Below are 24,619 nucleotides of genomic sequence, written 5' to 3' on the forward strand. Positions count from 1 at the left end.
ATGTATCAGACCGATGACTTTTGTTTCCGAAGTAACGGGTGTATATTTTTGGTATAATTTTGTTTGTACCGGAGAATTAGCTTGGGAAAACCAGAATATCTATAAACTATTGTAACAATATTATCAACCATAATGTCCGAACATATGTATACCTAACATGTTATCATTGAACTAATAACCTTTTTTTGGTTATCTACATGCACGTTTTTCTTCTAATTTTATTGCGCCGACTTGATGCTATGCATCATTTTTTTCTTGTTCATTTTATTGTCTTACTTTAAAATCGTCTTAGAAACGGTATATGCACCTATTTAAACAGTCAAAATCTGAAATCTTAGAAAAAAAGAAACAAAATTCCAAATAAAAAATATACGTTCTTCAATCAGTTTTAAAGTTGCACTCTCACAGATTGACCGTTTTGACAACTTTGACATTTTGTTTGTCTTGGAATGGGTTACTAACGCTTTAAAACAATTGAGATCTGTTCTATTGTGAGTTATCTTATATGACTGAATTGAAGACATTGATACCAAAATCAGCTGATTCTGAGACAAAAACTAAAAAAAAGGGATCAAAACTGTCAATCTGTGAGAGTGCAGCTTTTAGGAATACCTTTTTTCTCGTTGAAACTAGGACCTTTTGTAAAAGCGGTTTTAATGATATGATCTACACATGCACATGTCGTACCATAATAAAACATAACTGTCTGGTTCTGGTAAACTACTTTAAGGCGGAGTGATAACGACACCAACGCTTAATAAGCCACTTTACATCATATCGTTACATAGTAAAATTTAACAGTCTGGTTTTGAACTACTTTCAGAAGGAGTAATCAAGACACCTAGGCCTAATAACCCACTTTATATCATACCGTATGACTGGTTCTGAACTACTTCAGGCCGAATAATAACGACACCTTGGCCTTATAACCCACTTTACATCATACCGTATGACTGGTTCTGAACTACTTCAGGCCGAATAATAACGACACCTAGGCCTTATAACCCACTTTACATCATACCGTATGACTGGTTCTGAACTACTTCAGGCCAAATAATAACGACATCTAGACCTTATAACCCACTTTACATCATACTTTATGACTGGTTAAAAACTACTTCAGGCCAAATAATAACGACACCTAGGCCTAATAACCTATTTTACATCATACCGTATAATAAGCATTAACCGTCTGTTTTTAACTAATTTCAGGCGGGGTGATTACGACACCTTGGACTAATAAGCCACTGTACATCATACCGTATAATAAATCTTAACAGTCTGGTTTTGAACTACAGTCGAAACCCATTGGCTCGATATCGCTTGGCTCGATCTCCTCGTTGGCTCGAACTGGATGTAAAGAACCGATTTTGTTTTACTCTTTGTAAGCATTCCCGCTTGGCTCGATATTTGCAAGGCTCAAAGTATTGTTCGACTTTACTTTCAGGCGGAGTGATAACGCCACCTAGGCCTAATAAGCCACTTTACATAATGCCCTGCATATGCTACCCGAACAAAACCTTCACTGGGATGACACAAGAAGAAATAATCCAACAACTGATCAAAGATACGAGAATTGAACGGAATAGCACTACTGCATCCATTAACAAGCTGAAATGTCGCGAAGATAATCTGCCGTTTTCGAGAATGACGGGATACATTACTATTGCAGTAATGTAAACTTTGCTTTTTGTTGTTGTTGTTTCGGATCTGAAAATGTTTGTTATGCATATGCGGAGTTATCATACAATATTTAAATAAATATTTAACTTGAAATAATAGTGGTTTATACTGCAATATATACAATGCATGGCAATTTGTGTTGCTGCTAGAGGTAAATGAATCTAACACTGGGAAATAATCTTCGTTTTGAAATGGTTTAAGACACAAATATATAGAATCACAGAATAACAGAAATAGAATAACGATTGTTACATAGCATATATCGTCCATATCGTCCTTAAATTTCGTTTTCGGTTAAGGTTAGACTCACCATGGCTCTTGTACATATCATTTGTTTAGTTTTTAATTGTTAAACTGAATTCATTTAAATGATGTTGTCTGTACTTATGTAACTATATGTTTGTATATACATGTACTTATCATGTTTTTTGTTTTGTTTCATGTTGTATCTATTTGAATTAAATGCTATACTGATTGCTCTCCAGTTTATCGGCGAAAAAAAGTATCTATCAATCTAGTATCATATCAATGACAAGCGTTTATGTCAATAGTCAGTGTTAAGCTTGTTTTAGCCTTGTGCCTTAGTTAAATCATCTTACAGATGTTGTTTCCATTGTATCATTAGAAGACCATCAAGGATTGAAAGCATTACATCGAATTTGTTTATGTTGTTTTTTTATTCTTCGATTTGTTATCGAATTCAACATAAAACCGAACTATATAAACTGTTATGTATATTCAATTTGTCAACTCTTTTGATTCGCTATGCGTTCGTTCAATGTAGTCAATTCGATATTATTCGTAGACAATATATCTTTAATTGGTATTAACTTCGAAACAATACTAATGGTTTCTACTCTTTTTATGGGTTTCTCGAAATGACGATACGGTATAAAAATTAGCAATTCATCTGTTGAATATGATAAACATGTAAGTACTTGCTATGTTTGTGTTAATAACAGTATGTTTATTTCATTCGTTGCAACTATTATTATGATTCGTGTATATATTGTTTGTTTTGATCCGGTGGCCTTTGTTTATTTGAATAAAATGAGTTAAGTTGTGTGAGTTGGGTTGAGTTGCTATATACAGTAATTTAGCTTAAGCCTCGTACCAGCCGGGTTTTGGACGGTGCCCGCTCAGGGCAGCGTTCATAGTAGGGGCAATCGGCTGAAAAGTTACAAACCGATTTACCGCCTGTCTCGGTCGAAGAAAGAGTGCGTTTTTTCAATGCTTAAAACACCAGTAATATTCAATAGCATACAAGAACATTAATAATTATGCAATTAACTATAATTCTAAAGCACAAAGGATATGTTTAAAATACATTTCTTCAGAATGCATGATTTTTTTTTCTTGATTTTTTCCTGCGTTAGCTGATCGTTACATTTAATGACATTGGACTTTTTCCTTTTTTTGGCAGCAACCAAATTACTTGCTAGAATAAATCCGGACTCCAAGCTTTACTAGAATAAGGACCAGTTTTATTAAACTCTCAGGCTGTTTAGCCGTTTTATTAAGAATTTCGTACGAACAAGCACCTGTTTCTTCGTAGATCTACGAAAATTTCTACGAAAGCTCTTAGGGTGGCGTACGAACTTCGTAGACTAAAAAATGGCCGCCACAACAACATAAATATTCTATATTGGCGATCTTTCATTTATTATGGCGTATTTTAACAAAACCAACTGCCAATTTCAAGACAGAAGACGACTCTGTGGAATCTGCAACCCGGTGAGTAAATTAACAAATCGTTAAGACTTCGTTTTGACTAAATTTTCAGGGGACGCAACCTCGCGCCAACTGTCAAAATGTTTTGAAAAACAAAATGCTCTTATTTCGATGCATTTCAAGAGTTTTGTTGTGATAAGAACACTGGAATATAGACTGAAATACTATCCAACCATTAGACTAATGGTATTTGAATTTTACGGTGTTTAAAATTTAAGTAAAACAAACAAGCTAAAAACAGACTGATTTTATGACGGTGTTTACACTGATCTGTCATTTCATCTGTCAATTTTTTTATAATTTTTAAATAACTTGCTTTGACTTATATTTACAAGATTATCATGTCTCTAATAGTGTTCAGAAATTCTAAATCAACATTGAAGCTTATAAATTTAAAAGTTGGCTGTGGGTGGGGATGCGGGGGGTGGGATGGGTCAAAAAGTATTTTTTTTTAAATATCCAGAGCAGCCAGAAGGTAAGCATAAGCTCTATTGGTCACAGTTGGGAGACTTGTTTGTCCCAAACAACATTTTTTTTTTCAATTTTATTGCCGTTCTGAAAACATTGCAGCTAGTAATAGGACTTGGACTGGGGACTCCCTGTTTGCAAGTTTGTGCTCTATCAACTTGGCTCACAGGCCCTTAGAACTTAAATTAACTTAAAGCTTGCAGTTGAATTGTTCAACCAGCTCGACAAACTGTTCCTGATAACTTAATATGCAAACAATCTGACCTTTGTGGGTTAGTACTGGGATACACTCATGAACGGTATAATATTAGTACGGTAAACCTGGGTGCAAAAGTGGGACAGGTTCAGATCTTGAACCCCATGACTGATGACTACTTGAGCTCAAGCAATGGCTTTATTAAAACAGAAACCACCTTGCATTTAAAGAAAAATGTCAACCATATTTTAAGCTTCAGAAAGAAAACAGCCTGTTTATAAATAAATAGATTATTCATTTTTTATTTCAGATCCTGACATGGATCCAAGATGCTGGTAACTAGGCGGGACGGATTGTTACACAGAACTGCAGGTTTCTGGATGGGTAACTAAATTTCCATATTTCCGGTTTACTCGTGTTATTTATAAGCAAGATAAAAGTAAATACACCACAAGAGCGAATCAAGTGGAAATCGTGCATTATGTATGTATTTACAGTCAGTTTGTAGCATTTCTTTTTACCAAATCTCAATTTAATACAAACTTTTAAGCTCATCATGCATCTAGTTTGATGCACATTCTATAATTATAATATTAAAGATGTGCAGCATATATATGGAATGATCCACATCACTGGATACTGTATATATGTAACATTGCATGTGAAAATGCAACAAGTGATACTGCTGAAAAAATCACATTGCAAGTTCATATTTATTTTCAAAAATTGATGTTTTATGCATTTTTCAAAAACATTAATTTGCGACATAAATATGAAAAACTGTGATAAATTTTTTTGTCAGCATTCTTGTATCGCTGGTTTTCAGATGTTTACACAAAATTTGCTCATTCCTGGACAAAAGATAAAATATTATTAAAACTGTTAATCTGTAAGAGTGCAACCTTAAAGAAAACAAATGAAATAAAAAGGGTTTTTAATGATTTCTAGCAGATAAGTCTGTTGTCAAAGAACCAAATTCAAGGTATCATTATAGCCGTCTGTCATGTCAGAGACAATACACTAATTTTATTGTATTATATTTGTATATGATGTACAGGTCCTAATTATTAGGTCTATAAATCCGGCTTTAAGTGATTTTGAGTTGTGCCCTTTATTTAAATGAGAAAACAACTGATGTTTTATTATACGTATTTTACATGTGGCTCTGTGAAATATTCTGTGACTGTTAAGAGGTGTAAATTTAAAATATTTTGTATATGTACTCAATTTTTTTTATCATTGTTTTGTTTTGCTCTTAAATAATTTTTGTTTTTCGTTTCAGAGACTCAGCGCCATGTCACAAATACTTCAGAACCTAGAATGAAAGTTACCGAAAGAGCAATAGACTTTCCAATCTCTACAAAATTCATCTTGACTGTTTTTCAAGGTGATACTTGAGACTATCAAAGACTTTTCAAGAACAGAATTCACAAAACAGTTTATGCCACCATCTCATATCAAAGGATTGTGCTTGAGTTGAACAGCCTTCAAACAGAAACTGCTTCAACATCTTCAATGGATTCATTCTGATTCAGTTTACCCTTGATCTGAGCAACTATTTACATCAATTCGACATTGTAAATTGTTTAAACTTGAAAATTCTGTCTTCGTGTAACTCACATGAATCTATTTACTGTGGACTTTGATGTGGACGGGTCAAAGGTCGAGGTCACGGTGACCTTGAATGGTAAATTAATTTTAAAGCTTGTCCGAGTGATAACTCAACAATGCCTAGATCTTTCGTCATCAAACTTGATATGGAAGTTGGGCCTGACCAGTAGATGACCCCTATTGGTTTTGGGGATCATCGAGCCAAAGATCAAGGTCACAGTGACCTTGAATGGTAAAAGGTTGTCCAAGTGATAATTCAACAATGCCTGCCCCCATGGCCCTCAAACTTGACTCGGAGGTTGGGCCTTACCAGTAGATGTCCCCTAGGTCAAAGTGATCTTGAAAGAAAACTCGACAATTCCTGGACCAATCATGCCATTCAGTCTGAATGGTCATCAAACTTGACATAAAGGTTGGGCCTGACCAGTAGATGACCCCTCTTGACTTTGAGGGCCATCAAGCCAAGGTCAAGGTCACAATAACCTTTAATGCAAAAAAGATAACAAATCCTCTCAGGGATATCTCAACAATGCCTGAACCTATGATCATCAAACTTGACATGGAAGTTGGTCCTGACAAGGAGATGATGCTTATTGATTTTAGGAGTCATTGGGTCAAAGGTCAAGTTCACAGTGACCTTGAATGCGAAAATGTTTCGAGTGATAACTTGACAATGCCTGTACCCATGGCCCTCAAACCTGACTTGGAGTTGTGTCTGGCCTGTAGATGAGTCCCTTTCATTTTAGGGGTCATCGGGTCAAACGTCAAGGTCACAGTGACATTGATTGAAAAAAGCTTGTCTGTGTGATAACATGTCAATGCCTGAACCCATGTCCCTCAAACTTGACATTTAGATTTTTGTAGACCAGCTGATGACTCATATGGATTTTGAGGTCATAGAGTCAAAGGTCATGGTCATAGCACACTCTATCCTCACACTTTGAATGGTCATAATCTTAAAACTACCTCAACAGCATCCAATGTCAGTTACTAATCAGCTGTCATTTCGGTCCATTCTTATTTCATTCAATTGTTCATATAATCCTGACAACATGGCGCTTAGGTGGGGGCATAATGTTTGACAAACATCTCTTGTTGATACTTGGCTCATTTCTTACATGTAGCTGTAACATTTTGGGCAACTTCTCAATTATTTTGTTTAAGACATTTTTCATCCAGCTCATCTAAGCCTAAGTTAGTGTTCATGTTAACTTTTACGACTGCCTGTTTATTGAACATTTTATAAATTATTTTTAATGACTTTTTCTCAAGAACCATTTGGCTAAGTATGTCTCCTCCTGAAATAGACTAATTCCTTTAGCTCCAGTTGTCTGTCTGTCCGTCTGTAACAAGTTGTGTCTGCTCCATGTCTGTTTAACCTTTTGAAGGATTTGATATAACTTCCCACAAATGTACATCATATTGAGAGGAAGGGTTTATTATTATAACTGTTGAGCAGTTTCTGAACTTGACAGTATTATATCTTGCATTTACCTCAAGCTGTTAAGTGAACAATATAACATTGACCAATACAAGGAACTAAACCTTCTAGGTCACCATTTTGGAATAAAGTAATACTTAAAGCTCATATTTCCATAAGAATCTGCTCATATACAGTTTAAATAGCTTATACAAGTATATCATTTTAACATAACATCAGATCTTCCACTGTTTTATGTTTGCAACAATTTTTTTTTAAACTTTGATTTATATATCATGACTTTTATGAACAAATACCAAACAGCAACTCACAGATCTATACTCATTTGGGCAGATTTTGTAAATCCAAGCATTGTCAATTGATATTCAATGCTTTTTGGCAAATTGGGGCATTTTCTGTCACATTAAAATTAATATTAACAATAAATCTCCAACTTCAATATTCTTATATTTTTGTGCCCATTCTTTGCCAATTATTTGTTTGTCTATTGGTATACATGTATGTTTATTCATACTGTTTTTCAAAATAACGAATTAATAAAATGTTTGAAATATTTTATTTGTTCATAACTTATTTAATATAACAAAAAGATGACTGCATTTTGCTTTATTTCACATCATGATCACTCATAGAGCAAGACTTGAAGAAGTATAGTGATATAGCCACAGGTGTCTGTCGGACTTTCTCCTACCCAAGACGGCATGTGTTTGAATCCCAAGTTGGAAAACACAGTTCAAAGGTCAGTTGATGTATCTTGATTGCAGGCAAAGAGAAACACTCTATGATGGGCACCTGCAAAATAGAAGATACATAATCTTTACTATTATCCATAAAACGTGAAAGTTGTTAGTAAAATAAAAAAAAGAAATGGTCTAACATTTTTTTCAAATACAATTCTTGATAATATTTCTTGTAAAAGTACACATTTATCTTAAGAGATAAAAAAACATTACAGTACAAATTTGTTTTTTAAAAGCCATTTCTCAAATTCAAATGAAATGCCTGCCTTGACAGTGATATTTTGTATTAAGATTACATATATTGTTAAAAAATCGGTAGTTTGCAAGAAGCAGTAGCAAGTATTTTCTTATTTCATACTATGTTAGAATGACAATTGCATCTGTTTTTGAAAGACTGGGTCTAATAACACTAAAAAATATAATAATAACCCTACTCCCCGATTACTGTTTGCATAGTTTTTGCAATAGTTGGTTTAATCATACGCTGAGATATACAGTCATACCCAATGCTTTACAGTGCTGCAACACTGCATCTCAGATGACTGGGCTTTTCTTTCAAAAGATTGCCTGCAATGAAAAACTTAATAAATCATATCAATAACAAACAAAGAGGATACTGTAACTGACAATAGGTCTACCTATTTGTAATGACAAATATCATTTGTATACTGGTTAGTATATAGAATTGTATATTGAAACATATTTGAGTGTGTAAACTTACATACCTTAAGGAAACAGTTCAAATAATATTCGCTAACTAAACTCTTTCTTAAATTTGTACTTCCGGGCTTTTCAATCGAATAGAACAAAGAATTAACGAACGTAATAGTACATTTACCTTTTGGGATGTGATCATTTAACATGTTAACGCCATAACAATTATTATACACAATACAAGCGATAAGAAATGAATATAGTTGGTATCGAAATGTGTCATAACCTGAAAACATTGCAATGTGACACAGGAAACAGCTGTTTAAACGGGTCAAACCATGCCGTAGCAACCGTAGTCGACAAAACGTTACCACCCACAGTATTTATCAAAATAAATAGTAAATGTCTATTTTGATTATTCGAAAAGCGAAGCAGATCAAATCACTATTTGCGATTTTTTTAGTATACTCACATCCACGGTTTGTTTACATTTTCGTCCGATCCTTCCCCATTTTGAAGAGTAATTACGTACGAAAGCGTTAATAAAACGGTCGCTTGCTTAACATGCATTCATAAAAAATAGTCATGCATGACGAAAGTTGGCTCTTGAAATAACCAAACTGTCAATAGATGATAACAACGACACAATTTTGAAACCAGGCAGCTCTCCCTGTATATTTTTCTGCACATACACCAGAGGCACCGTCCCTCAGCACTTTCAGTGCTTTGATTGTCGGTAGTGTTACTGTATATTGCGATAATTTCGCGAGGTTATATTTTGCAAGAATGTGGATTTTTGCTAACTTTGCGAGATATGACGTTTTCGACGCCATTACCAAACCATCAACAAGCAATTCTAAACTTTTGAAATATTTTGCTTCGGTTTTAAAATTGCAACCAGCTTTATAAAATATGCAAAATACGCGTATGTTCTCGAAATGATATAAATAATGGCGAGCTTATATCATGAAGTTGACGATTAAAAACTCAAATGTAGCGTTTCACATTCAAATAGAGCTGCATTCATTTTGAACTACGACAAGCAGAAATGGGTCGTTTTGTTGGCATCTAGTCGATTAAATCTTACCTATAAATGACCTAAATAACATTAAAAGTATATTTGCCCTTTTAAACATGCACAACATAGACGCTTCCATTCTGCAGTTGGACTTCTTAACATTTCACCACGTGGACTCGTCCATTCTGCAGTTGCTTTTTCCACATTTAACTATTTCTGCTTGACGCAGTTCATTCTGAAATGATATTTTATGTAATGCAAAACAATCGTGATATTATTTGGTTTGTCACTGTTATTAAAGTCAAATGAAGAACGATATTAAAATCATAGACCCACATGAATTAACCAATTAGTTTTAAGGTATCTCATTGTTTGAAATAAAATCTGGCGTGACCTTAAATGGTTTGCAGTCTTGCAAGGCCAAAATGGCTTGTTTGTAATATTTAGTTTGGGAGAATTAATACTCGTTATTTCACTACACAAAAAATTATTTAACATGTGATCCCCAGGCATCCACAATTCACACAAGTGTACATCGGATACCTGAAACTCTTATGCCTGTAAGAGAAACCTTAATATTAAAACTTAGTTTGGAATCTTACTCTGTGAGGTTATACACGCATATTGCATTTATTGTAATCATATATAAAACAGTTGCGAGATTCAGACAACAAACATATTTATTTACTTCCTAATTCTGTGATAATTATATTATTGATATGTATGCACTTTATCCTACTACGTGTATATATACTAGATTCGTTTTTATAGGCTTATAAAAGAGTGAGGTTTGTGCACATAAACTGGTTTAAACCCCCAGTAAATTTACATTTTACTGACCGTTCCAAGGCGGTACCTAACAATTCTTGATAAACATACCAATTATTTATATATATATATATAGTATTTGTGCGCTGTGCTGTTTGTGGAGTTTTGTGCTGTTCTATGTTTCTTGTTTGTGATTTTTTTGTTCTATGTCTTTGGCGTTTGCCCATTGCCACTAAACCGGGTTTATGTTTAAACTTTTTGCTACTGAGCATGTTTCTGTAGCTTTTTGCATATATATTTATGTTTGAGACACTGTTGTATGTTATCGAAACATAATTAGAAAAAAACGTCAAAACGGTAAGTGTTATATTTCTTTTTGATACGTTTTTTTCAGGTAAATTGGTAAAACGGATGATTCAGGATGCGTAATTTATTTTCTTTATTTATTACTGTATTCGTGAATATAAGCAAATAAACTAGTAAAACAGAGAAGTCACTTTAAGCGAAGTGAACGAGAAAAAGTATTGTTGAATGTGCATTATTTCCACTGAATGGTACCACTAATTATTTTTTATAAACGAGTCAATATTCGTTTAAATATTCTTAGCGGACGAACATGGTGTACGGATTGTGTAACATCCATATATAGTGGCTTTCGTTGTCTCGGTCTATAGCAGCGGTACATTGTATAAATGATTCGTCCTGTTCGGAATAGCTTGCTGCCGAGGATTGTTTTATAACCCTTCTATCGTGGTTGCCGGTGTCTCGGGCTATGCAGCGGGTATGTATAGGTGATTCATTCTGTATGGATTGGCTTGCTGCAGAGAATTTTTAACAGCCCTTCTGCGGAGTTTGTCGGTATCTCGGTCAATGAGGAGGGAATGTTGTGTATGTTGAATAGGTGATTCGTCATGTATGGATTGGCTGGCTGTCAATGATAGTTTAACAGCCCTTCTGTGGTGTCTGTCGGTATCTCGGTCGATAACGCAAGTATGTTGTATAGGTGATTCTTCATGTATGGATTAGCTTGCTGCAGAGGATAGTTTAACTGCCCTTCTGTGAAGGTTATCTTTTTCTCTGGTGATAGCGCGGTTAAGTTGTTTAAGTGGTTCGCCATGAACCGATTGGCTTGCTGTAGAGGATTGTTTAACTGCCCTTCTGTGAATGATGTCGTTTTCTCTGGCGATAGAGCGGTAACGTTGTTTAAGTGATTCGTCATGTACGGAGTGGCTTGCTGCAAAGGATTGTTTAAATGCCCTTCTGTGAAGGATGTCATATTCTCTGGCGATAGCGCGGGTACATTGTTTTAGTGATTCGTCATGTATGGATTGGCTTGCTGCTGATAATTGTTTATCTGCCCTTCTGTGAAGGCTTTCGTCTTCTAGAGCGTTAGTGCGGATACGTTGTTTAAATAATTCGTCATATACGGTGTTGCTTGCTGCAGAGGAATGTTTCACTGCCTTTCTGTTAAGGCTGTCGTCTTTCCGGGCGATAGCGCGGGCATGTTGTTTACGTGATTCATCATGTGCAGATTGACTTGCTGCAAAGGATTGTTTAAATGCCCTTCTGTGAATTATGTCGTTTTCTCTGGCGATAGCGCGGGTACGTTGTTTAAGTGATTCGTCATGTACGGAGTGGACTGATGCAGAGGATTGTTTAACTGCTCTTCTGTTAAGGCTGTCGTCTTCTCGAACGATAGCGTGGGTACGTTGTTTAAGTGATTCGTCATGTACGGAGTGGACTGATGCAGAGGATTGTTTAACTGCCATTCTGTTAAGCCTGTCGTCTTCTTGGACGATAACGCGGGTATATTGTTTAAGTGATTCCTCATGTGCGGATTGGCTTGCTGCAGAGGATTGTTTAACTGCCCTTATGTGGTGGCTGTCGGTGTCTCGGTTGATAATGTGAGTATGTTGTATAAGAGGTTCATCATGTTCTGATTGGATTGCTGTTGGGTTGTTTTTAACAACCCTTCTGTAGTGGCTCTCAGTGCCTAAGGCGATAGTGCGGGTATATTGTATAAGCGATTGGTCCTGTATGGATTGGCTTGCTGCCGAAGATTGTTTCACAGCCCTTCTGTCCTGGTTGTCGGTGTCTTGCGTGATAGCGTGGGTTGGTTGTATAAGCGATTGATCCTGTATGGATTGGCTTTCTGCCGAAGATTGTCTCACAGCCCTTCTATCCTGGTTGTCGGTGTCTTGCGTGATGGCGTGGGTTGGTTCTATAAGCGATTGGTCCTGTATGGATTGGCTTTCTGCCGAAGATTGTCTCACATACCTTCTGTCGTGGCTGTCGGTGTCTTGCGTGATAGCTTGGGTTGGTTGTATAAGCGATTGGTCTTGTATAGATTTGCTTGCTGCCGAAGATTGTTCCACAGCCCTTCTGTGTTGGTTGTCAGTGTCTCTATCGATAGCGCGGGTATGCTGTAAAAGAAGTTCATCATTGCTATCGGTGATTTGGTTCATAAAGCGGGTTGCAAAATCACTTGTTCTTGTACATTTTTCCTGGCGTGCGGTTGTTGTTCGTAGAAGTTCATCATTGGCAGTTTGTCTGTGTGATTCCATAGTGTCCGTCGCTGACAAGGGTCTATGCGTTTGAATTCTAGTTTGACATAAAGAGTTCGATGGAGACATATGATAATATGATGAAGCTGGCCGTTGAATCGTCCCATACCACCTTTTATAAAGTTTCGCCATATTTTGACCAGTATCGACTAATTGTTCGTTGCGAGTAGTTACGGCCGTTTCAGAAACTGGTATATAGCTGAATGAGATCTTCTCAATCAATAAATCGCTATCATCCTCATTTGATTCAGACCAAGCTATTGTCGGACGACGGTGTCTGTTTCGCATATCGGTTGGTTTACTCCCTGACTGTTCTTTGAGTGTGTGTGTCATCTGTTCTTCTGGTTTTATCTTAATTTGCTGATCGGGTTCTAAAAACCACCGCCCACCTGGGGTTCCTCTCACGTTAATAGACACTCCACCGTTATATGACGTCATTTTATTCGGTGGTATGTACCCGGCTATACGAACGTTGATCGTTTCTATTTTCCCGAGACGCTCTAGTTGTTTCAACACCCACAGTCGACGGTTGTCCGCTGTTATCCATTTTCCGCTTACTGACACTACGTTAATTGAGGGTATTGACAGGACGCTGCACCTGCGAAATATAGGAATACAACAAAAGTTCATATTTTTATAAAGCCGAAAATATTAGTTGCGTTACAAGACCTTATTGGATGTACAGACCGTCCTACTATTTCGCCCGGAGCATTGCTTTGCTTAGAAAATAATGGTATAATAGTTTTATTACATATATATTAAAACAGCATATTTCATGCAAATAAAGTACTGATTCGGGCCTTCAGTGCCTCCATGAAGCCATGCCTGTGAATATAAATGTTACCTAAATATCCAAATTATAGCGGATTCGATACAAAATCCAGTAAACGTTTATTTGCATAAATTATAATGAGCCTTTCCGAAAGTGATATTCAATTAATATCAAAAGTACTAATTTGATGATTAACAACGATTAATACATGAAACATCGTAATATAGCGCGTATATTTTCAACGCTATTCATTGATGACGTCACTTCAAATGTATTGCATATCACTTATGCACCAGTCAATTGTAACCACGCCCCCTCCCCAGGTCCGGGGAATAGTGGGGACTGTGACTTTCGGTCCAGCCAAGCCCGGGTAAAATCAACGCCCTGCGGGGACGAACTGCTGGAAAAATCCCCGCCAAATGCCCCCGCACACCAGGGACCCTAGGTAAGGCCCATTCCCCGCTATGTTTGGCGCAAAGACAAAACCACCGCATTCACTCGGCACTGCGGGGCCACCTGGAAGGTAAAAACACGGCCCCTTTTCCCGGCTATCCCCGGTATACCCCTGGACCTGGGGGGGGAGGGCGTGGTTACAATTGACTGGTGCATTATGATATTAAAAGTTGTATATAAAATAATTATGCATTGTTAAATTTGCGTTATTACTAAACAATACATGTACGAGGGCCAATTTAAAAAACGCAGACATTGTTCATACAATTTTTTTAACAGAGGTAAGATATTGTTTTATACATATCACAGAAATCATCGGAATCTTTTCATCTTATGCCCAAAATTTAATTCAGGTGCATTGATTTTAGAGCACTTTTAAACCGACAATTTTACAGATATAAGAATTTTATGAACACTACAAACAGTCATTTCAGTAATAAAAGCTTTATTCTCAGAAAGCTTGGTTCAAATTAAAAAACATTTACATTTCAGTAATAAAAGCTTTATTCTCAGAAAGCTTGGTTCAAATTAAAAAACATTTACATTTCAGTAATAAAAGCTTTATTCTCAGAAAGCTTGGTTCAAATTAAAAAACATTTACATTTCAGTAATAAAAGCTTTATTCTCAGAAAGCTTGGTTCAAATTAAAAAACATTTACATTTCAGTAATAAAAGCTTTATTCTCAGAAAGCTTGGTTCAAATTAAAAAACATTTACATTTCAGTAATAAAAGCTTTATTCTCAGAAAGCTTGGTTCAAATTAAAAAAACATTTACATTTCAGTAATAAAAGCTTTATTCTCAGAAAAACTTGGTTCAAATTAAAAGATATTTACATTTCAGCAATAAAACAAACGAGCATTAAGTCACAAAGTGTGGTAGCATTTTACGCATGTTTTTTTTATGTTTAATCACTAAAAAATACATAAAACCCCATTACATACCGTGTGCCTTGACTTAGCCTTTTATGGTTAAAACAGTCATGAAATACTTAACAGTCAATGCATTTAATCTTTTATTCTATTTTTACCAAAAATACGTCAACTTCTACGTATTTTCGAATGGCCGTTGTTCGGTATACTTCCGTATAAAATTGTGCAAAATGATATCACTCATTTGTAAAAACAGTAGTACAATTAAGCAGATAAAAGTAGATATAACCACAGCATAGTTTTACCAAACACGCCCACGCTTATCTATATCCATATCATTATCTATAGTATCCGAATGTCGGGTCACTAATGCGAAATACGTTCATTCATTGCTATTGTTTTGAACCTGTTAACAATGATCAAATAATGATGAATACATTGATTAAATATGATACGAAACCAACCTTTCGTCACAAATATCATCCAGAGTTTCACCAATCCGTATGTTCCTGTGTTGTGACCTTCTATCAAATACATCGTTGATTGAGTCCTGTGAGTAAAATATTTCAGATGGCTTTAAACAAGTAGCCATTATTATAGATCATATTTGTTTTACCAGTAATCGATATCCAAATATATTCCTTTATCAGTTCTCATTTTCTGAAATCAATCTGAAATTTTCCGAATCCATATACTTTAGTTCTAAATTATAGATAAGCCGATCAATGACAAATGGGTAGGCATCAGGTAATTATTAGGCCACACCAAATTAATGTTTAGTTCCTCGGATTTTTGCCAAAAAAAAATTGGAGCGAGCGAGCGAAAAAAAAAAAAAAAATTTTTTTGTCAGTTTTCATAAAAAAAGAAGCGAGCGAAGAGCGAAAAATATATTTTTCCTTATATTCAATATAAATAAGAAATATTGTTCAAAATAATTGCCCTTAAAGCTATTTTAATGCCATCTTGAACTGAACCTCTAATGGACATTGGGAAAATGTCGGAAAACATACTATTTATTCATCCGTGTTTAGTACAAACATTATATGGATAAATCTAATTTCTTATAAAATTAAAACATACTTTAATATGACGATAATAATAATAATAATAATAACTTTATTTCAAGAAGGTTACATTCTAAGTGTACAATCATTACAGACATACTACTTATTTCCAGCATGGCCTTCACACAAAAAGTATTACAAAAACACATGTACTAAGTTACATATTAAGCAACATACAAAACATACAATCACACTATCACTATCATACATTTCTTCGACAAACACAACTCAGTTTAATATGATGATTATAAATTACAATAATTTCATACTGTAAATAATGTACATATATTCAGTTAAACCACATTCAATCAATATATTTACATATTTGGTAGTATCCATTACAAGTTGTTGCAAGAATGTCATATACGTACATTAACACAATTCATGTAAACAATGAACTATTTATTATAATGTGAATTAAATAAAGTGTCAAGATTTTTTGTTCATGTGATAAAATTATTTTGCCAATAAGTAGCCTTTTAATGCATGTTTAAAGGCTGGTAGCTTATCTTGACATTTAATGTAAGATTATTCCAAATTTTCATTGCTTTATAGGCAAATGTATTTTTGATGTAGTTTGTTCTAGGTTTTACAACAAAAAGATCCTTGTTTTCTGAAGAACGCAAGTTATAGTGCTCATTTTTGGCAAATGTTAACAATTCTGTGAAGTACGAAGGAGTCAAACATTTCATGCTTTTGAAAACAAGTAATGAAAGATGATAATAGCACCTGTCATCAAAAGATAGCAACCCAGACTGTTTGAACATGTTTCCACAGTGGCTAGTTCCTGACTTCATTATTAGCTTAATCGCTGTTTTCTGAATATTAGTGATTTTTGTGGTATCTGAGGAATGTGTAAGTCCCCAGACACTACAACAGTACTCCATGTTTGACATGATATATGCATTATAATACAATGATTTCATCTCGTTTGTTAAATAATATGATATTCTTCTTAGAAGTGCCAATTTTGAATTAAGCTTATTCACTACAGTCTTAACATGTGTATACCATGACAATGTCTGATCAACATGCACCCCGAGGACCTTTTGACATTTCACGTTTTCTATTGACAATCCATCTATTGATAGTTCAAGTTGCAATGCATGTTTTGCCTTATAATTAGTACATAGAATCATACATTTGGTTTTTGATGGATGGATTGATATAATATTTGTCTTACACCAACAGTTCACACTATTAAGACTTTTTTGTAGATCTGACTGAATGCTCAATATACTTGGACCTATTTTGTGTAACGTGGAATCATCTGCATATAAGTCAATACATGAATTGGAAGAAATTAAAGGCATATCATTGATGTATATTAGAAAAAGTAAGGGACCGAGTATTGATCCTTGAGGGACACCCGACATAGTTTTCATTTTCTCTGAATTTATGTTGTTCCCTTTCACAAATTGCATCCTGTTAGTCAGATAGGACCTAAATAACTTCATAGACCTTTCTGTGAAGTGATAAAGTTTAAGTTTGTGTAAGAGTATTTCATGGTCAACTAAGTCAAATGCTTTTCGGAGATCGAGATAAATGGCCCCTACATAATCACCACTGTCTATACCCTTCAACCAAGTATCTATAAGATGGGTTAATGCAGTCTGACATGAGTGATTTGGACGGAAACCCGTCTGATTTTTGTGTATAATATCCGTTTTCTTAAAAAAACATTTGCAACTGAGACGCAATATGTCGTTCAAATATCTTTGATAAAGTATTGAGAATGGATATAGGGCGATAGTTTCCCGGTTCGTATTTATTTCCTGATTTGTGTATCGGGACAACAGAAGCTTCTTTCAATTTGTCAGGAAATATACCGCTTTCTATACTGTTATTGATGATGGAAGCTATTGTAGATGTTATGTAATCGCCACAATAGCGTAAAATGTTTGGTCCTATCCCATCAGGACCAGTGGACTTTGAAATGTCAAGTTTGTCAATGATGTGCTTTACATCAAGGGCTGTAATATTTTCCACATTAAATTGATGATGTCGCAATTTTTCATCCAGATATTTCTGCAGAGTAGAAAAATGTTCCTTAGCAAATGGTTTTCTCTTAATTATATTAGATATATTGGTGAAGTGAGAATTTAAGGCTTCCAATATTTCCACTGTACCCTCAATATCTTTTTCATTTATTATAAGTTTATTTGGAATACTAAATTGGTGTGCTTTGTTGTTATTTGTGATATCATTCAGGTTTTGCCAAAGAAACTTTGAAGATTTATTATTTTTGATAGCATCGTTATAGAAGGATTTCTTGCTTTTTCGTATCATAGATGAAATTTTGTTTCGTGTTTTTTTGTAATTTTCCAAATCTTTGTGCAAAAAATAATAATCCCTCAAAAAAATTGTTTGTTTTATTTGATCCGAGAACCAAAACGGTTGACTCGCATGTTTAATTCTCTTTTGCTTGATTGTAGTATGGTTAGAAAGAGCAGTATGAATTGTATCATAAAAAATGTCCAAAGCAAAGTTTGGATCTGCTATTGAATCGATAAGGATCAGATTCGAGTTAACTAAATCTGCTTTAAAAAGATCTTCATCGAAGCCTTTATAACATCGATATGTTATTGAATCGTGACTGTTTTTCACTTGTTTCTTTTTTACTGATCTCGTGAAAGCGATAGGCAAGTGGTCGCTTATGGTATAATTATATACAGCAATATCTGAGATGAGATCTTTTCTTGTTGTATATATATATATGGTCTATAATAGACGAACCATTTGTATGAATCCTAGTTGGCGTTTCAATGATTTGAGAAAGTCCAAACTTTGAAAGAAAATTTTTCCATTTTGTATTATTGAATTTATTTGTTTTGCTGGAAAATAATTGATGTTAAAGTCCCCTAGAGCATATACTTCACTATCCTTGCTTCCTAATTTGTTGTATTGAGTTTCAAATAGATCTATCCAGTTTTGTGAAGAATCAGGAGGTCTATATACAAAGTTTACTAAAAACGATTTACTTCTGGGTAAAGCGATTTGAACCCAGACGGATTCTAAAATGTCGGACTCTAAATCATATCGACTAACATATGAAAGTTTATTTGAAATGTAGACAATTATACCCCCGCCCCCTTTGTCGAGGCGATCTTTGCGCACGAAGCTATATCCAGGAATAACTAATTCATTATCATGTACACTGGGTGTCAAAAACGTTTCGCATAAACCAATTATATCAATGCGAAATGACTGAAATAAATGAAATTTCAACTCATCTCGCTTGTTTAAAATGTGTTGAATATTTAAACTGACTATGTGTAAGCCTTTATGATTCTTTTTGTCATGTTTAATTGGCAAAGTGGTATTATTATTATTAAAGCCTGTATTTCTTATCAAATCAGTTTGGGTATTCACCGTACATGAAGTAAATGGATATATATTTTTAGGATGACCCGTAGGTTGTAACAAATAGTTACATGCATTTGTATTCGCACATTTTTGATTGCGATTCCTGATTGAAATTCCTTCATTATACTTGTTCATAATATTACAGAATTTACTATATATATACAATAATTGTAATGGTACCATTATAAACGTATTACGTGGAATAATTTGAAAAACAGTTTCATTACTTTGATTGTGTTTGTCGGCGGATTCCTAGTATTTCCGGTAAGAGCTAGAACTGAAATGTGTATTTCCATAATAATAAATAACCCTGCTTTTAGTAAAGTTTGAAACGACTTAATATATAAATCTACCTGAATCAGTTTAACATAATATGCAACTGTATTTAGACATAACCTAGGATTGATTTTGGATTTGTAAAAAATGATCACTTACACACTGGCATCATCAAACATCAGACTCCATATAACATAGACTAAATTTTGTTTTTATTATCACAGGAAATGCAATGACATGTGCTTATTAAAACAAAAAGAACAAGGGTATTTTACAGAGTACTTATTTTGGTTATTTAGATGTTTTTATGCACCAGCCAATTGTATATGCCCCCCCCCCTAAGTCCAGTAACGCGGGGACTTTGACTTCCGGTCTCTCAAAACCCGGGTAAAATACCCGACCTGCAGGGACACACTGCTGGTAAAATCCCTGCCAAATGGCCCCGCAACCCCGAATACCTATGTGAGGCCCATTCCCGACTATTTTCAATATGCCTCTGCTGCCCCTGGTATACCCCTGGAACAAGGGCGAGGGGTGGGCGGGGCAGTGGTTACAATTGACAAGTGCATTACAATCCCGGATTATGTTGCAAATAAAAACAAAATATAAGGTGATAAATTTAGGCTTACTTATGTTGAGGTATATCCAGACCAGTGTTTATATCGCTATTTGTGAAAAGATATTTGTTCAAAACTGTTGCTTTGTCAGAATTTGATCAAAAATGAGCTTGATACATCAATTTGGACCAAACAATGACTCATGTTCCAGTTAAGTTGACCTGTGACATCTTCAGCATCGTCGTAACGAGGTATGATGTTGGTCCCTTGTATTATGACTTGAATAAAATGGTACTAAGTTGATCATTCCGATTTCAATTCAAAACGAGTCACTAATTACGCAATATAATCGCTATCAGTCTCAGATACATATGCTTTATTACATAATGATTGCTTTAAATAATGATCCTTTAGTGCATGAGACGATCAACAATGACTTCAAGCATGCTCAAAACATATATATTGTCAAAAATAAGATTTAATTTCCAAACTTCGAGCCACATTGTTTATACCGGAAGCGGCCATTTTGATTGAATTTATTGAACCCATGCTAAACCGATCGATATACAGTATAAAAACACTACGCATCGGTAACTTCCCTTTACAAAAACACGAAAACTAGCGTAGAAAAATTAAAATTGATTATTTTTAGCCTTTTAATCAATTATTACCTGAAAAAATCTGCTTGGCGATCAAAATGGAGGTGCGGGCGCACAAAAAAAATAAAAATATTTTTTTTACATTTTCAAAAAAATAGGAGCGGTAAATCCGCGGAACGAAATATCAATTTGGTGTGGCCTTCTTACAAAAAATGATAATAATGCTATTCTCTTGATTAAAATAAAATAAAATGTATATTAGTAGTAGTAGTAGTTGTAGTAGTGGTAGTGGTAGTGGTAGTGGTAGTGGAAGTGGTCGTGGTAGTGGTAGTGGTAGTGGTCGTGGTCGTGATCGTGGTGGTGGCGGCGGCGGCGGCGGCGGAGGCGGCGGCGGCGGCGACGGCGGCGGCAGTAGCGGCAGTAGCAGTAGCAGCAGTAGCAGCAGCAGCAGCAGCAGCAGCAGGAGCAGCAGCAGTAGTAGCAGCAACGGTCGCAGCAGCAGTAGCAGTAGTAGCAGCAGTAACAGCAGCAGCAGCAGCAGCAGTAGCAGCAGTAGCAGCAGTAGTAGCAGTAGTAGCAGTAGTAGTAGTAGTAGTAGTAGTAGTAGTAGTAGTAGTAATAGTAGTAGTAGCAGCAGTAGCAGTAGCAGTAGCAGCAGCAGCAGCAGCAGCAGTAGCTGTAGTAGTAGTAGTAGTAGTAGTAGTAGTAGTAGTAGTAGTAGTAGTAGTAGTAGTAGTAGTAGTAGCAGCAGCAGCAGCAGCAGCAGCAGCAGCAGCAGCAGCAGCAGCAGCAGTAACAGTAGCAGTAGCAGTAGTAGTAGTAGTAGTAGTAGTAGTAGTAGTAGTAGTAGTAGCAACATCAGCATGTGAAGTAGCAATAGCAGTAGCAGTAGCAGTAGCAATAGTAGTAGTAGTATTAGTAGTAGTAATAGCAGCAGCAGCAGCAGCAGCAGTAGCAGTAGCAGTAGTAGTAGAGGTAGTAATAATAGTACTATAATCCTGATATATTATATTGACTGCTATAGTACATGGGAAGTATAATGGGGGGTTTTCAATGCATATTTTTTTTTATGATTGTTTTAACAAATGCTATATATAGAATTTAAAATACTACTTCAGTTCGTGATCATTCATTATTTTCTGAAAATGGAATTCCTTCTTTCGATATCATTAAGCTCAATTTTCAGAAAATTATGTTCAACGCCAGTAAGGAGAAAGAATCACCAACGAACAATTTAACTTTATTACAGAGCCAATGGCAAAATTAACACAAAGGGAAGTAACTCATGTAACACACGGTATTCTTATACCAAATCACAATACAACTATTGGCGCTACCTCTTTTCTTTTGAAACGAAACGATTTTTTTTGACGAGGTATATTCAAACAATACCAGATCAGTAAAGATATATATAAAGATATATAATTACACACACATGACTTATGACTTAAGTAGTGAACAACTAAAACGTTTGACTACTTATAACACTAGATTGAAGAAGAAACAAAGCTTTTGGAAAACTCAACAATATTGAAACATGTGTGGGATTAACATGAACACGCATTATGTCGACAGAAAGTTAACATACATGTTCAAGATTGTAATAGCAATAAAGTCTATTTCACAATAACAGCATTTCAATAACAACATTTGGTATTAAACTAGCGTTGAACAAAACTTTAAAAATCGTGTGAAATGGTGAATATATGTTGTCTCATATTTCAAAGTAATTATCTCACATAATCATCTAAGTACTTAGGGGGTTTCCGAGAACGCTGTGGTCTACTAGTATGTGATACACTATCAGGCAGATGCGAGTCTAGCGCGACGTCGTGATCATCAGCTTGGACCTGCTCCATAACGATCAAAGGGGAAAAACCCTCATCGTCAGAATCGAACGGATTTGTAAGAGTTACAGGTGCATTGTCGTCCTGAACAGTATATCCTTCACATATCTCCGAATCACTATCACAATCAGATTCTGCCAGATTTGGGATGTTATGAGATATATCACATATATCAGAAGGCACACGAAAACATTCCGATCTTTTCACCTTGTATGAGGTAGAGCGTAATTGGTTACCAGTGAATTTCTTTATAAAACACCAATCACCATCAACGGAAACTACGATGTATCGCTGTCGAGAAGCATGTTTAGTTTTGTCGGAGTATAAGTACACTATATCACCTATTTCTATGGTTTCACAATTTTGTGTTCGATATGGCGAACACTTCGACTTTTCACTATACGAGTGGTTTTTGTTTCTAGCAGAATTTTGAGAAAGAATAACATCTCTATCACTTATTGGGATTTGGTTGTGCGTAAACTGATCACGTTGTGTCCACAGTTCACGGGAAGAGATTACCTTTCGTCTCAAACGGCAGTTTAGGTGGTTCACGGCGGTGGCCAGTTGAACTTCAGAAATAGACTCGCCGCCGGGCTGGACGCGAACTATCTCGTCCTCTAATTCAGCTATGGCTTTTTCAGCGACCGGGTTTTTGTTGGAGTTTTTAACACGACCTATGTCTAATACTATATTAGCCTGTTTTAACTGCTCGTCATCGCGAAGCGCAACAAAGGCGGGTGCTGGATCAACTCTAATCACAGCAGGTGGACCATGAATTGGATGCATATCCATCATTAAACACACTAAAGCATTACGTAAAGTTGCTTTTTGTTCATTGTCAACCATGACAGCCTTTGTGTACGATGTTACGGCTTCTCGTACAACAAGAATGTAGTGTTTACTACGCTTCATGACATCAGCTGCGAATGCTAATCCGACGGATTCTGGGGGATCCTCGCTCGACTGCTGTACTAATGATTTGGGGAATTTCATAAGGGAAGCACACGTGTGACACGAGCTAGTTGCACGCTCGATAGCCTTATTTATATCCAAAGCAAAGAAGTATCTTCGCACAACTAAGTCTAACTGATGCTTGGTAGGATGGTCAAGTTTGACGTGCATGGCGGTAAGAAGTCCATCAAGAACGGAACGAGGTACAACTATTTGTTCTTTCTCGGAAGAGAATGGTTCAGAACGCTTCACAACTAAAACACCGTCTTTTGAAATAGTAACCACCTGCAAGTACCGTTTAACATCTTTTATGCTTGTTAATTTTTTTGACGGTCTAGTCCCTTGCTTTAAGTGTGAGTGCACGCGACGCAAGTCTGGACATTCACCCTGGATATCACGCCAAGCCGATCTAGTAGTGAAAGGTAAGCAGGCAGTAGCGTTGACAATATCGTCAACATTGACGGAACGCACAACTGAATCTTCCAAATCTGGCATCGTACTTCCGTACAATCTGGCGCGTTTCTACTGGCGAAATCACTTGGCACGTTAGCAGAGCCTGCTAAATGTTGTACGACCACCTGATATCTACTCACATTAGACAGAAATGACGTCACCCTTGGACTGGCAGAAAATTCACCCCTATAGAGCTTTTGAACTGACTGAACACAGTGCTGACTGTCTGTTAGAACGCAAGCTGTTTTTGATGATTGCACAATATACGGACTGAAGTGTTTAATGGCTGCCCCGATACTTAAAGCCTCAATTTCACACGGTAGCCAGGTAACTTGGTGTCTGCGCAACTTCGCACTAAAAAATCCTGGTAATCGTAGCTTGTTGTTTCGCATAACATACAACGTAGCACCAATACCACGCCTGGTTACCGATCCGTCTGTTACAATCCACAATTTGTCATTTGGTTGGGGGATGACGATTGACTTATGGTCGTTTAATGCACGTTTTGACCTTTCGAAATGCTCGAGACTTTGATC

This window comes from Mya arenaria, chromosome 16 (genome assembly GCF_026914265.1).
Source record: "Mya arenaria isolate MELC-2E11 chromosome 16, ASM2691426v1".
Taxonomy (NCBI): Eukaryota; Metazoa; Mollusca; class Bivalvia; order Myida; family Myidae; genus Mya; species Mya arenaria.